This window comes from Cryptomeria japonica, chromosome 11, assembly GCF_030272615.1.
Source record: "Cryptomeria japonica chromosome 11, Sugi_1.0, whole genome shotgun sequence".
Lineage (NCBI taxonomy): Eukaryota > Viridiplantae > Streptophyta > Pinopsida > Cupressales > Cupressaceae > Cryptomeria > Cryptomeria japonica.
The window spans coordinates 287089231-287103314 of NC_081415.1; positions in this window are offsets into that span (position 1 = coordinate 287089231).

Genomic DNA, 14084 nt, shown 5'->3' on the forward strand with positions numbered 1-14084 from the left:
TTTATGATTTTGCATTTTCCATTCTTGAATTGTAACTGAAATCCTTTTTCCACTAACTAGCCAACACTCAAAATATTATGCTTCAAACCTTCTACATAATAAACATTGTCAGTATTATGCTTACCATCCAAAGATATAGTGCCTCTTCCTTTGATTAAACAAGCTTTATCATCTCCAAATCTTACTAGACCTCCATGAATTTCCTGAAATTGTATGAATTTTATTTTATCACCAGTCATATGATGTGAGCATCAACTATCAATGATCCATTCATCCTTTTCATCAATTTTTTCTACTAATGCCTGCTCTACCGGTTTGACAATAGGTGCCGGTGGATTTTCCTTTAATGCGACAAATTCCCATCCACTATCTGCTGGATCTTCATCTGAATCATCTATAACACCTTCATTTGCATAGTAACATGACTTATCTCTATTTTTCTTAAATCTGTATCTCTGATATTTAGGGTTAGGTTTATATGTTCTTCTTGCTTCCTCTCTTAGTCTTGCATGTCTATTAGGACACCTAGACACCATATGACAAATTGTATTGCAATTAAAACATTTGAAAGGTGCTTTACCTTCATACTTACTTCCTGTTGAACCTTTAGGAATCTTCCTTGCGAATAGTGCTTCATATGTACATAAATGGTCATATGTACACAAGCTAGCGCCTGACTTGTGTGATGAGATGAAGAAGTGTTGTGAGTGGCTGCCTATGATGAAGAGGTAGAGTGTTATCTGAAGCACTTCAACACTAGAAGAGAACAAAGAAACCAGTATGTTCTGAGGTTGCAGAACAATAAGAATCCACCGGAAGAAGTTGCAATCATCTTGGAGGAATAGTTAGAGGAAGTCTGAAGTGGTTGTCACTCTGAAAAATTGGTAGAAGAAGGAACATCCTTGATCAAGAAGAAAGGATGCATAGATGTAAGTAGAGGATATCTATAAGTGGTAACCGATATGTAAGTCTACTAGTTATATAAGCAAGGTGCAATCATAGAAGGTCTCTCTGTTGTGGAAATAAGTGATGAATACTAAGAGGGGGGGGTGAATTAGTATACCACAAAATACTAAACTTAAACTCTTAAACAGTTTAGCAATTAATCGATACAACAAATTTACTAACAAACCGCTTAAGACAAATGCAAACCAAACAACAAATAAGGCATTCATCCATAAGAGCACAATCACCATAACACAAGAAGTTTTGACGTGGAAACCCAAATGGGAAAAACCATGGTGAGAAGAAACTCACAAGTAACTATCTACAGAATAGAAACTAGACCGGTTAAGGTCATCCAATGTTCTTCACTAGAACGGATCCTGTTAGGAATCTAGATCTATGTTAGGAGATAAGTCCTGTTAAAGACTACCTTGTGAGAGGATTTTAGATTCACATTTGTGAACCACCTTGTTAGAGGATTTACAAAGGCTTTGCCAAGCCTACCCGGTTAAGGGTTTCAGACTTGTCGAAGATGTGAGTAATCAACAAGTGAGTGATCTAGATACTAGCACAGTATGCTTGGTTAGATCCATGATAGCTCATTGTTAATGCACATTTAGCATTACTTCAGTCTTCAATATCTCCACACTCTATTTCTTCACATAGACCTAATCTTCTCTTCTATGATTGTACATACAAAACCCTTATCAAGTACTAAAACCCTATCAACTCCTAAAACCCTAGACATGATGTCCTTATAAAGGAATCCAATTTCATGTTGGTCCAATAGGATTACATTGCAAGTTCCTAGGTTTAGTGCATCTAGACACACTTGGTAACATGACACAAAATCACTGCCAAAGTGTTGGTGGATGATAACTCATCACAAAAATACCGGTTGGTAACTCATCACAGAGTAATACTGGTTCATACATTTTACTGATTACCAGTTGTCAAAATGAAGACTACGAAAAATGTTAACTACTGCTTTGTTCCTTTGTACTACTTTGGGATCCTTGAACCGCTTGAGGTCTTCATACCAATTTGGGCCTTCAGTCATTTTTTGACTAGTTAACACCTTCTGCAAAACACTGATAGTCTAAAAGACTATAATACATAATTGTAAAGCGAAAAATCGAACCCTAGGTGTTCTCCCCCACTCCAAGGAGAAAGGGGGTCACTAGGATTGACAGTTTTCACTTAGGAGGGACTTTACATTCAAAAGAGGGGTTGAAGCCCACAAGATCCAATCCCACACAATGCAAGATTGGATTCTAAATGGGTTTCAAGGGCCGAGACATCAAGGATACCCTCTTTTGTAAAGATTGTAGATAGAAGATTGAACTACGAATGTATGTAGAAGCACCAAAGATTCACTTATAAACAGAGATAGGGATACAGGATGAAGCTGTGGACCTGGAATTAGCAGTAAAATGTCAAGATGATGTTGTTCTATAAATTTGAGTGAAAGTTGACGGGACGATGGCGCCCGGCATGCACACGGTCCTCCGAAAAATCCGCGAAACAAAGGGGGATCTGTTCGTCTCTGCACAAGGGTTCCAGATCTTCAATTACAGCCGCGTACCTGCAACCTACACACAGAAAAGAGAGGACGATTGGGGGGTTAGGGATTAGGGGTTTGCCTTTAGGTCAAACCCTAGTTTTTGGAATTAACCAAGAAATGAGAATGCTGTAAATGTAAATGTTTGTAATGTAAACAAGTACTGATACCTTGTTGTAAGAATGTTTGTATTCTTACATGCGAAGGTGTAAATGTTGTTGTATGTTGTAAGTTGTATGTGGTATATGATCTCCTCTTCAATGGTTGAATCCTTGTCTTAAATGAAACACTTAGCCTTGAATGGAGACTTAGAATGATCAATTGCTTGAAGGAATGCTTGAATGCTTGAATGCTTGAATGCTTGAATGCTTGAATGCTTGAATGCTTGAATATCGTTTCCCCCTTTTTTTCCATCTTACCAAAATGGGAGAGGAAATGTAGTTTATATACTTGTCAATTAGGGTTGATAGACTGATTTTTCCGACCTTAGGCCGACCTGGGAAGATTATTTTCCAATTTGCAAACTAAAAGACCCGAAGCCCCAAAAGAGACCGAGCGCAAAATAGGGCCAGGGACCAGGGCGCTGGGCGCCATGGTCCTAGGGGACCAGGGCACTAGGCGCCCTAGTCCTGAAGGACCAGGGCTTTGGGCGCCATGGTCCCACCTCCAGGGACAGCAGGGTGCAAGGAGGATCAGGCCAGGGTGCTGAAAAATGCAGTTTTTGATGTCATGAACAAGTTTCGGGGTCTCCATTCAGGTTCAGTGTTGCGTCGCCATCATGAAGACCCAAATGCAGTCGAAATTGCAAGTGCCGCAATTTTAGGACACTACATTTAGCCCCCACTTTAGCGGGAGTATAAGCGTAAGCCCATGCTTCCGGTAAAGTACAAGGAAACAACATTGAAAGACTTTCACCACGTCAAGAAGGCAAGACACACGAAGCCCCCAGTGGACTAAGGATCTTATGAATTCGATTGACAAAGTAAAAGGGAAGATCACGAGGGAGAACCATGACTATCAGTAGTAAGGTTCCCTCACTATGAGGCATGCAAGAAAGATATAAAAAATTTTCAAGGCAAAGCTAAATTTGTCAAGAAATTTTCAAGTATATTGAAGAGATATGAACAGGGTGTATGCCCCCCTACGTTAAAGCGATCGCACACGCCTCACCGGGGGTGATTGCTTTAAGGGAGTGATACATATAGGAAATGAGAAGGAAAGGAGCACATTATCACAAGGATTTAGCCCCCAAGTGTGAGATAATCCCAAGGATAATAGACACAAAACACAAAGCACAAGGTGACTTCGCTTCCCTTGGGGTCAGTATGCTATATGATAATTCATGTATATCATATGTATGTATGCATAATTGTTCTTCATTCCCCAATCAAGGAAGGTCACCTAGAAGAAGGGAACACATGTGTCTTTTGAGTCAACATGAGAGAGACCAAAAGAGGTCACAATGCTTTGCATCATCCTCAAGTAGACAACACTAAGGACAATGAATAGAAGAATGAGAATAACACATAGAAGAAGTAACAAAAGAGAGGAGGAAAGAGTCTGCTATGCTAATGAAACTAGTCTAGCACGTCATCTACTCCCCGATCTTGCTGATCAATGTTTCGGGAAGGTAGGGAACATGCTAGAGGAGGAACATCTAACACAGCAGATGGAGCTATCACGAGATCCAAACAAGGGCTATGTTCATGTTCCAAGCCACGTTGTTCTTGTCTAGGAGCTAGGATAAGTTCTTTAGAAAATTCGTTAGATAAATGGTTATCAACATCAACATATTCATATTTACTACCAGAAGAAAGAGAAGTAACATTTTCATCATGAATAACATTTTCATCTATATCATCATCAAGATTTATAAAAATAGGATCTTTAACTCACACAGGATCAAGACCATCATGCATCTTATGTTTAGGAGATTTTGGCTCAATTTCTTGTTGAGGAGAAAATGGAATAATGCTAGCTGAAGGTGTTTTTGGGGATTGCAAAGTTTGAGAAGTAGCTGTCTGAGCTCTAAGATGACGCTTTCGTCGGCATTCACGTGCAGAACGATTTCGTCTAGTTGTGGTAGGAAGTTGAGAAGATTGAGGAGGAGGAATGTTCTCATCCTTATCACTTGGGTGTTTAGGTTGTGGTCTCTTAGGTTGGATAATAGGAGAAGAAGAAGGTCTCTTCTCTCTATAAAAAGAAGGAGGAGGAACTGCTCCATATAAAGGAAGAATATTTGGTTTAGGAAGGAGACCAAGTCCATCATGACGAGGAGGTATAGGTCTACTTTTAGAAAGTTTATTAGGCATAGACATAGTCACATCCATAGGGATGGGTTGGGAATCTTCTTGAGGAAAGACATTAGTTTTATCTTTCAAAGGAAGAACTTCCTTCTCAAGAACGATAGGAATATCAAGTTTGGGTGTTCTAGGTTCACTTAGAGATAGGATCATATCTTTTTTCCACTTTTGATAAGATCTAAAAAGATGATCACTTTGCAGTGGAAGAGATTGGAATTGTTTAGGCCATAAATAATCAATAGGAATGCTAGAAGTTCTTTCAGCTAGTTTAAAGAGACTATGATTGACAGTAACAACTTCACCATTATGGGGAAATTTCAAACACTTGTGAATAGGAGAAGCAATAGCTTTCATGGAAGATAGCCAAGGATAGCCTAGCTTCACACGAAATTGTTCAGACAATGGAATAATAGCAAAGCTCACATCAAGGGATTTGTTATGGACCTCAATAGGTAATGTAATAGAACCAATTGCAGGAGAAGAAAATGCATCAAATAATTTCACAACCACATTTGTTTTGTCATAGATCACTTGATTCAATTGCAAAGTAAAAAGAAATTCTTCAGTAATGATATTAACCATGCAAGAAGGATCAATAAGCACTCCATGGCAAGGTGTATTCTTGACTTTTGCAACTATATATAAAGGACCATCAGGTGCCCTGATAGTTTCACTAGAATCAAAGGTGATGGAAGGTTCTTTAGGGATTTTCTACTGCTCTACAAAGTTAATCACATTCGGAGTCATAGACACAAGATCATCAGGTGAGACAGAGGAAGCATTAGTATCGATTGCATTAGAGGTATGAGAAGCTAATGGATCAGTAAAAATCTGAAGATTTTGGTTAGGAGGAGCTACAGATGTATTGCCTTTATCATTCACACTAGAAACAGAGATAGTATTATTATCAATCAAATCTTGAATTTTACCCTTTAAAGCAAAACATTTTTCAGTATCATGCCCAGGTTGACGATGAAATTGACAAAAAGATTTGTTATCAAAATAGGGTGAATTAATCTTTGTAGGATCTATTTGCCTTATAGGAGGAAGAGTAAGCACATTTTGTTCCAATAACTTATTCATAATACTATGCAATGATTCATTCAAAGGAGTAAACTTTCTTTCTTTCTTGAAAAACTTAGAAATAGGAGGCACACCTGATGCTGCATTCACATTGTTGTTGATGATGTGTTCATTGAATTTAATGGACTCTCTATTTGGTTTAAACTTCCCAAATGGTTGTTGACTACTATCACCCTTATCACTCGGAGCCATAGGATTTGCTTGTTCCATTTGACTCACAGTCAGTTGATAATTGTGAAGAGTTGCACACAACTGTTGGAAAGAAGTAAACTCAGAAAACATAAGTTTTTCTGTAATATCTTTTTGTACATTAGAAATAAAGATTCTTTGAATATCATTGTCAGGCACTGGACAACAAATTTGGGCATACAAATGCTTATATCTACCAATGAAATCAGTCACTTTTTCTTTAACACCTTGTTTACAATGCATTAAATCAATCAAAGTAACTTTAGGACTTATATTGTTTTGAAATTGTTGAATGAAAGAATTTGCAAGTTATTCGAAAGAAGTAATAGAATAAGAAGGCAATGAGCAATACCATTGTAGGGCTTTGTCTCTTAATGTTCTAGTAAACAGTTTTGCAAGCAACCTTTGGTCATAAGCAAAATCAGTACATATTGTTTGAAAAGTCTTAACATGTGTTAGAGGATCACCCTTACCATTATAAAGCTCCAAATGCGGAATTTCAACATGTTTAGGGGGAATAGCTCGAACAATGTCAAGAGAAAGTGGGCTCGCAACATCAAATGTGGGCACACTAAACTTAGATTGATTCATAGAGGCAATTTGTTGCTGTAAAGAAGAGACAGTTTGTGCAAGATTGTTAATGGTCGCTTCAGTCGAAGAGTTCATATTAGACGTGTTAGAATGAGATGGAGGTATTATGTTATTGAAAGAAGGTATTGATTGAGAGTAAGGTGGCGGGACACTATGATAGTTAGTCATAGGAGATGATTGGAAAGGAGGAACACTACAAGGAGGAATGGAATGATTAAATGAATTGCCCCCTTGTGCCAGGTTCATTTGTGGAGATGAAATAGGAACACTTACTGAAGGAATGAATGAAGAAGTCGGATTAAATGAAGGAAGAGGGTTAATTGAAGAAGAAGGATTGCCCCCATGACTGGTGATCATAGGAGGAATGTCTTGTTTTGAAGTAGTCATTATGTTTGATGTAAAAGTAGGTATACTAGCAATAGAAGTTGTCAAAGGGATAGAATGATTGTCTTGAGTAGGAGGTTGTGTATAACCCAAAGTTTCAGCACAACTCTTCATAGGCATCACATTTGAATCCACAATGTGTGCAATACCACGCAAAATATTAATTCCATTCTTATCACTTTGAAGCATACATTTTAGACCCTCAATTAAAGGAAGAGCTTGACTATCAGGGTATTCTTGAGACATCCATTGTCGAAAATCGTCAAATTGGTTATCCAATTTCGAAAGTTGTTCTACAGAAACCTCATGGAGAGCTTTTTCATCATTAAGAGGATTAGTGGAATTACCCGTGTCCTCATTAAAAAGGCCATTCAAATTAGGTTCCATCTCCTCAGTAATTACACCTTGGAAAGACTTAATTCTAAGGCTTCGCCTAACGGGAATAGTGTAAGTAGGGCTTATTGTTGTAAAACTCATGCACTAAAGAGAGAGAAAATTTTGAATTTTAGAGGTAGCAAATTTCAGTAAAATCAGCCAATCTCCTATATTTAAGCTGTTAAATACAATCAGGACAATCTCCCAAAATTTTGGAAAAAATGTCCGGGACTGTGGTGAACGGAGTGCACACGGTCCTCGCAACTTTTTTTGAAATTTTCAGGGATGAAAGTTATGATGATTTTAAAGCTAATCTGAAAAAATTGAGTGATTTTACGATCTGTAGATAGGCCAAATTAAAGTTGCAATCTCAAAATTGAACCCTACCAAGATTGTTGAAAAATGCAAAATTTGAATTTTGAAAAAGAGAGGGAAACTGAAATTTTGAATTTTATGATTTTAGAGGGAATACTAAAAGCAATGCAGGTTTTGAAATTTAAAAATTGACTCAATTTCATGCAAAATTCAATTTTGAAAGTGGAAATCAAGGTTGTCGCAATTAAGCACTTAATTTCAAAAGTCACAAATTGCAAAAATTTGAATAAAGCACTGAAATTTTGAATGAATGCCAACACACTTTTCAGATTTAGGATAGTAAGAAACACAATTTTGACATGAATTTCAGTTTCAATAATTTTTAAATGATTAGAAGCCTTAATCCAAGCAATCCCTAGACCAACTTTGACTTTAATTTTGAAAGTGTAAGAATTAATGAAATCAGCCAAAATTCTGGATTTTAGCAGAAAAATACACTAAGATCTAGCTCCCGAAATTTCAGAAAAAATGTCGGGGACGATGGCGCTCGGGGTGCACACGGTCCTCGCAACTTTTTTCCAAATTTTTCAGGGATGAGAGATATTATGATTTTGTTGCGGAATCCAAAGTTACAGCCGATTTGGAAGTGTTTTAATCAGTGAAATCATCAGTCAAAGGCCGAATCAAGAGGGTTTTAAAAATTAGGGTTTTGACACTTAACCACTTAATTTTCAAAATTAAAGCACAGATATGATTTGACAATTTGTAGTAGAAGGGTAGATCTGAAACAAGCATTAACAATTAAACATTTCGCAAGCTCAATTATTAAAAAGAAAATTTTAGGGTTTTTATGTAATTAACCTCTAAAATTTGCAATAGATCAAACATGGAAATGTAATTAAGGAAGCAAATTTTCAGATCTAACCATGAATAATCAGAATGAGGATGTTCACGTCGGGTTCACCAAAATGTAAAGCGGAAAATCGAACCCTAGGTGTTCTCCCCCACTCCAAGGAGAAAGGGGGTCACTAGGATTGACAGTTTTCACTTAGGAGGGACTTTACATTCAAAAGAGGGGTTGAAGCCCACAAGATCCAATCCCACACAATGCAAGATTGGATTCTAATGGGTTTCAAGGGCTGAGACATCAAGGATACCCTCTTTTGTAAAGATTGTAGATAGAAGATTGAACTAGGAATGTATGTAGAAGCACCAAAGATTCACTTATAAACAGAGATAGGAATATAGGATGAAGCTGCGGACCTGGAATTAGCAGTAAAATGTTGAGATGATGTTGTTCTGCAAATTTGAGCGAAAGTTGATGGGACGATGGCCCCCGGCGTGCACACGGTCCTCCGAAAAATCCCCGAAACGAAGGGGGATCTGTTCGTCTCTGCACAAGGGTTCCAGATCTTCAATTACAGCCGCGTACCTACAACCTACACACAAAAAAGAGAGGAAAATTGGGGGGTTAGGGATTAGGGGTTTGCCTTTAGGTCAAACCCCAGTTTTTGGAATTAACCAAGAAATGAGAATGCTGTAAATGTAAATGTTTGTAATGTAAACAAGTACTGATACCTTGTTGTAAGAATGTTTGTATTCTTACATGCGAAGGTGTAAATGTTGTTGTATGTTGTAAGTTGTATGTGGTATATGATCTCCTCTTCAATGGTTGAATCCTTGTCTTAAATGCAACACTTAGCCTTGAATGGAGACTTAGAATGATCAATTTCTTGAAGGAATGCTTGAATGCTTGAATGCTTGAATATCCTTTCCCCCTTTTTTTTCATCTTACCAAAATGGGAGAGGAAATGTAGTTTATATACTTGTCAATTAGGGTTGATAGACTGATTTTTCCGACCTTAGGCCGACTTGGGAAGATTATTTTCCAATTTGCAAACTAAAAGACCCGAAGCCCCAAAAGAGACCGAGCCAAAAATAGGGCCAGGGACCAGGCTGCTGGGCACCATGGTCCTGGGGGACTAGGGCGCTGGGCACCCTAGTCCTAAAGGACCAGGGCGCTGGGTGCCATGGTCCCACCTCCAGGGACAGCAGGGTGCAAGGAGGATCAGGCCAGGGTGCTAAAAAATGCAGTTTTTGATGTCATGAACAAGTTTCGGGGTCTCCATTCAGGTTCAGTGTTGCGTCACCATCGTGAAGACCCAAATGTAGTCGAAATTGCAAGTGTCACAATTTTAGGACGCTACAATAATATCGGTTGGAACAATTACTGGTTGAGCATAACTCATACATAAGGAAGTGATCATAAAACAAGTGTGTGTCCATCAATGACAATCACACCATCATCAAAATGCCAACAATCTCCCCCTTTGGCATTGATGGCAACACTTAGGAAATTTTTTACATCTAAGTGTTTTACAACAAAAATATGCCATAATCAAAATTACTCCCCCTAAGCATATACACTATCCCTTTTTGCAGAAAAATAGAATGTATACTACTCCCTTAAAGAAATAACATGAAAGTATACATAACATTCACCAGAATTTAGATACTACTCCCCCTTTGCCAACAATGACAAAGTACTGCAAAATAGCCCCTGTTTCTCATTATCATTAAAATAAATAAGTCTTTATGACAATAATGAGTGAAACTTATCAAAAACTGATTTAAAATCCTACATAAAAGTCTTCATGGATAATGACCATGACTCAAGTAATGAGGTAGCCACCTCACTTTTTGTCTACATTTGTGATACATGTTCTTCCAGAGCATCAATTGTACTCATCTCTTGAGTTACCATCAATGCTTCTAGATTGAGAAAGCACTTCTGAAGAATTTGCGGTCTAGGTAATAAAACTAGTTGAAGTTCCTACAAATCTCTTGTCCGATTGCTAATCTCCAATTCTATCCTGACAGACTGAAGCTGATACCGGTGAACAGTTTCCCCATATGTAGTGAAAGAATCATATGGGGTCTTAAAGTTGCTTATGTATGCCTTCAAATCAGATTGTAGTTTGTCCGTTTGTGCAAGCACATCATCACAAAATAGATGGGGTTGCCTTATTTTGCTCAGCAGTAGTTTTCCCTCATCCATAGAATCTCTTATATCCTTCTACTCTTTCTGAAGTTGAGACCGGAGCTCATTCAATTTCTTTACTAAGGCAGTGTTAAGTGCCTTTAGATGCTTCTTCTATGCATTAGCTTCAGCAACTTCTTCCAGGCATTGTACCTGGTCCTCAACAACTGTACATAGAAGTTTTAGTTTGACCAGAGAGGAATCGGTATCGGGGAGGTTGGTACCTAGAATCAAACTAGTAAGGGTGTCAATCATAGTGTGAATGACATCCTGCTCCTTTTTCCTCCGCAATGTTTCCTATCTTTCTTGTGCTAGCTTTATGCCTTGCAGTAGCTCCGATTCATCTGTAGATTAGAGGTCAAGAGGACTGGTGATATCAGCCGGTTTGGCTTGACCACTGGTTGCCTTTGGAGTCTCCGCTTGCTTGTTATTATTTGCTTCCTTCTTCTCTTCCTCTCTTTTCTTTTCCTCTTCTTTCTCCCTTTGCTCCGCTTTATGCTTTTTCTTCTCTTCCTCCTTCTTTATTTCTTCTTCTTTCCACTTCTCCTCTTCTTGTTTCTTTTCCTCCTCTTCTTTCCTCTTCTCCTCTTCTTTCATTTTTCCTCTTCTTTCCTCTTCTCCTCTTATTTCATTTTCTCCTCTTCTTTCTTCTTCTCCTCCTCTTTCTTCCTTTCTTCTTCTTGTTTCCTCTTCTCTTCCTCTTGTTTCCTCTTGTCTTCCTCGTGTTTCTTCTTCTCTTCATCTTTTTCTGCTTTCTCTTTGTCAGCCTTTTCCTTGTCCAGCTTTTGCTTCTCTGCTTTTTCTTTATCCTGTTTCTCCTTGTCTTCTTTTTCTTTATCAACCTTTTCCTTTTCTACGTCTAGAGTGACATCTTCACCATCCAAAGCATCAACATCAATAGTATCCACCTATTCAGTAACTAGTTCTCCTTCACTGTCATATACCTCATCTGGTTTTCCAGTTTTCAATTCTTGTTCAGCCTTCTTGTTGGCCTTAGACACTTGATGTAACCAAACAACAACTTTGGCATGCAAATGAGTGTCCTTCTCTACTTCAAAGGTTTTTCCTTCTAGCAGCCCGAGTCTTCTTCTTCTCATGAAGAAGAGACCTTTATGCTTGTCCATAATCTCAAATAATTCAGAATTGGAGGCTTCAGGAAAGTACTAAGCAAATACTTTCTCCATTATTTCCTGTTCTTTTTCTATAAAAATGCACCATTTGTTGTCCAAAGAATTGTATAAAGAATCAGGTGCCTTAGATCTAATTTTTGATGGCGGCTGGTCATTCATACACAAATAATTAATGACTTCCCGCTCTGTTTCCTCTTTCTCACTATCGGTAAAATCATCAAAACACTCCTTCAGATCACTAAGTAATTTTCTTCTTATATTCTTAATAGTCCTTTGACAATGTGTCATTGGCTTATAAGAAGAGACGTCAATATTTACCGGTGTTGATGATGTAGGTGTATTGCCGATAGTTTTTGTCTTCTTCCTTGTTTGTCTGGTCCTTTTAGGTTGCACATCTGATTCTGTATCTTCAGACTCCAGTGAGTTGCTCTTGGTCTTCCACTTCCTTTCAAATACTTTAGCAGGTGCAACTTCTAGTTTCTTCTTGGCAGGTGACCGCTTGGTCACTTTTGGGCTAGCTGAGGTAACTGGTGTTGATGTCGTTGGCACTACCTTTCCCTTTTTCACTGAAGGTTCTTCAATTGGTGTTACCCTTTCCAAGTAGGTGTTGATTCTTTTTTTCTTTGCATTTAAAGGAGAGGCAATCAGGGTAGAGGCATAACCATCCAACATATCATACATCACCTCATATCCCATAGGTTCTACTTCTTGCTGTTTGGGCTCAATTGCCTCCATTATGTACTCATCTACTCTAATGGTAAAGCAGATGTCCTCTTCATAGTTCTTAACAATATTGCTAGATATCCTCATCCTCTAGCTCATCTTCTGCTTGAATTCATCAAAATATTTATTCAAGATTTCAGGATATCTGGTTCCCACCGCTTGGAGTCCCTAATTTGTTTGGTGACCGGTTGGTCAGCAAACCATTGAATATCACCGACTCCTGGGAAATAGCCTTGAAAGTAGAAAAACAGACCCACCAAAAGTTGTCCAAATTTGAATCTTAGGGCACTATTCTGTTTGATGGACTTTAATTTTAATAGAAGTTGCTTCTACAAATAGGTGCATAAATCAAATGAGGCATCCTCCATGATCATTCTGTAGGTGGCATTAACTACAGCAGTAGAGACAGAGTTTAATCTTCTAGCATAAAATGTCTGGTATCCAATCACCATGCAAGAGTACTCAAGACCAAATCATCTTTGATGGTGTTGACGGTCATTCCCCGTTGGTCACTCAGAGAACTGGTGAGCTTAGTCATTTCATTCTTGATGACCTTCCTTAGGGATGGCACCTCGCCAATGTTGCAGAAACCAGTGATGGCATGAATTGCTTCTGGTGTAATGTCATGCATCCTTTTGAGATACATCTTGTCGCTATGCACTCTGCTCAAGATGATGCGGATGTGGTCTTCCATGAATTCTTCAAGAAAGTAAACCGCATTGTGAAGTTTCTTCCTCTCCAGAATGCTGAATTCTGGTTTGATCTTCTTATCATCCCCACAAAATAGACTTAGCTGGGAATGAATCGCTAAGGATCCTAGGTCTTCTAATTTGCAGTTGATGTACCCTGAAATATCTCCTTCGATAATGACTCCGACAGGTATTTGGGATAGGGCATTGTATTTCATTTTTCTTTAAATGAATTCAACTGAGTCCATGGGTACACTATAGCTGGAGTGCAATGCAGAAGCCATGATTAACTGATAAACAAGAATTTTGAGAAATACCTTCACAGTTTCAAAATTTAGGGTTTGAAAAATGCAGCTCACACTACACCACTTCAGTTGCTTGATTACCGCTTGGTGTTCTTCACTTGATTGATTGTAAATATCTCCTGATTCTTCTGTAAGATTTGAAATCTCTCTGAATCTCAAGTCAAATCACCTTTTGTCACTCTGCTCTTGAAAAAAAATTCTTCACTCGAAAATTGATAAGTGAAAATGACTTTGAAAATTCCTTTTAAACGAATTCTTCACCTACCATAATAAATGCTCCACTGCTAGGGCATAAACCCTAATTTTGCCTTTTACCGCTTCACAATCTTCTGCCAATTGATAGGTAACGTATACCGGTTAAGGTCTTTTACTGATATAAACTAGGGGTTTGAAACATTTCACCGATTTGTTCCCCCTAAGCTTTTTTGAAGCTCAGTTTGTCGGTTCAGAG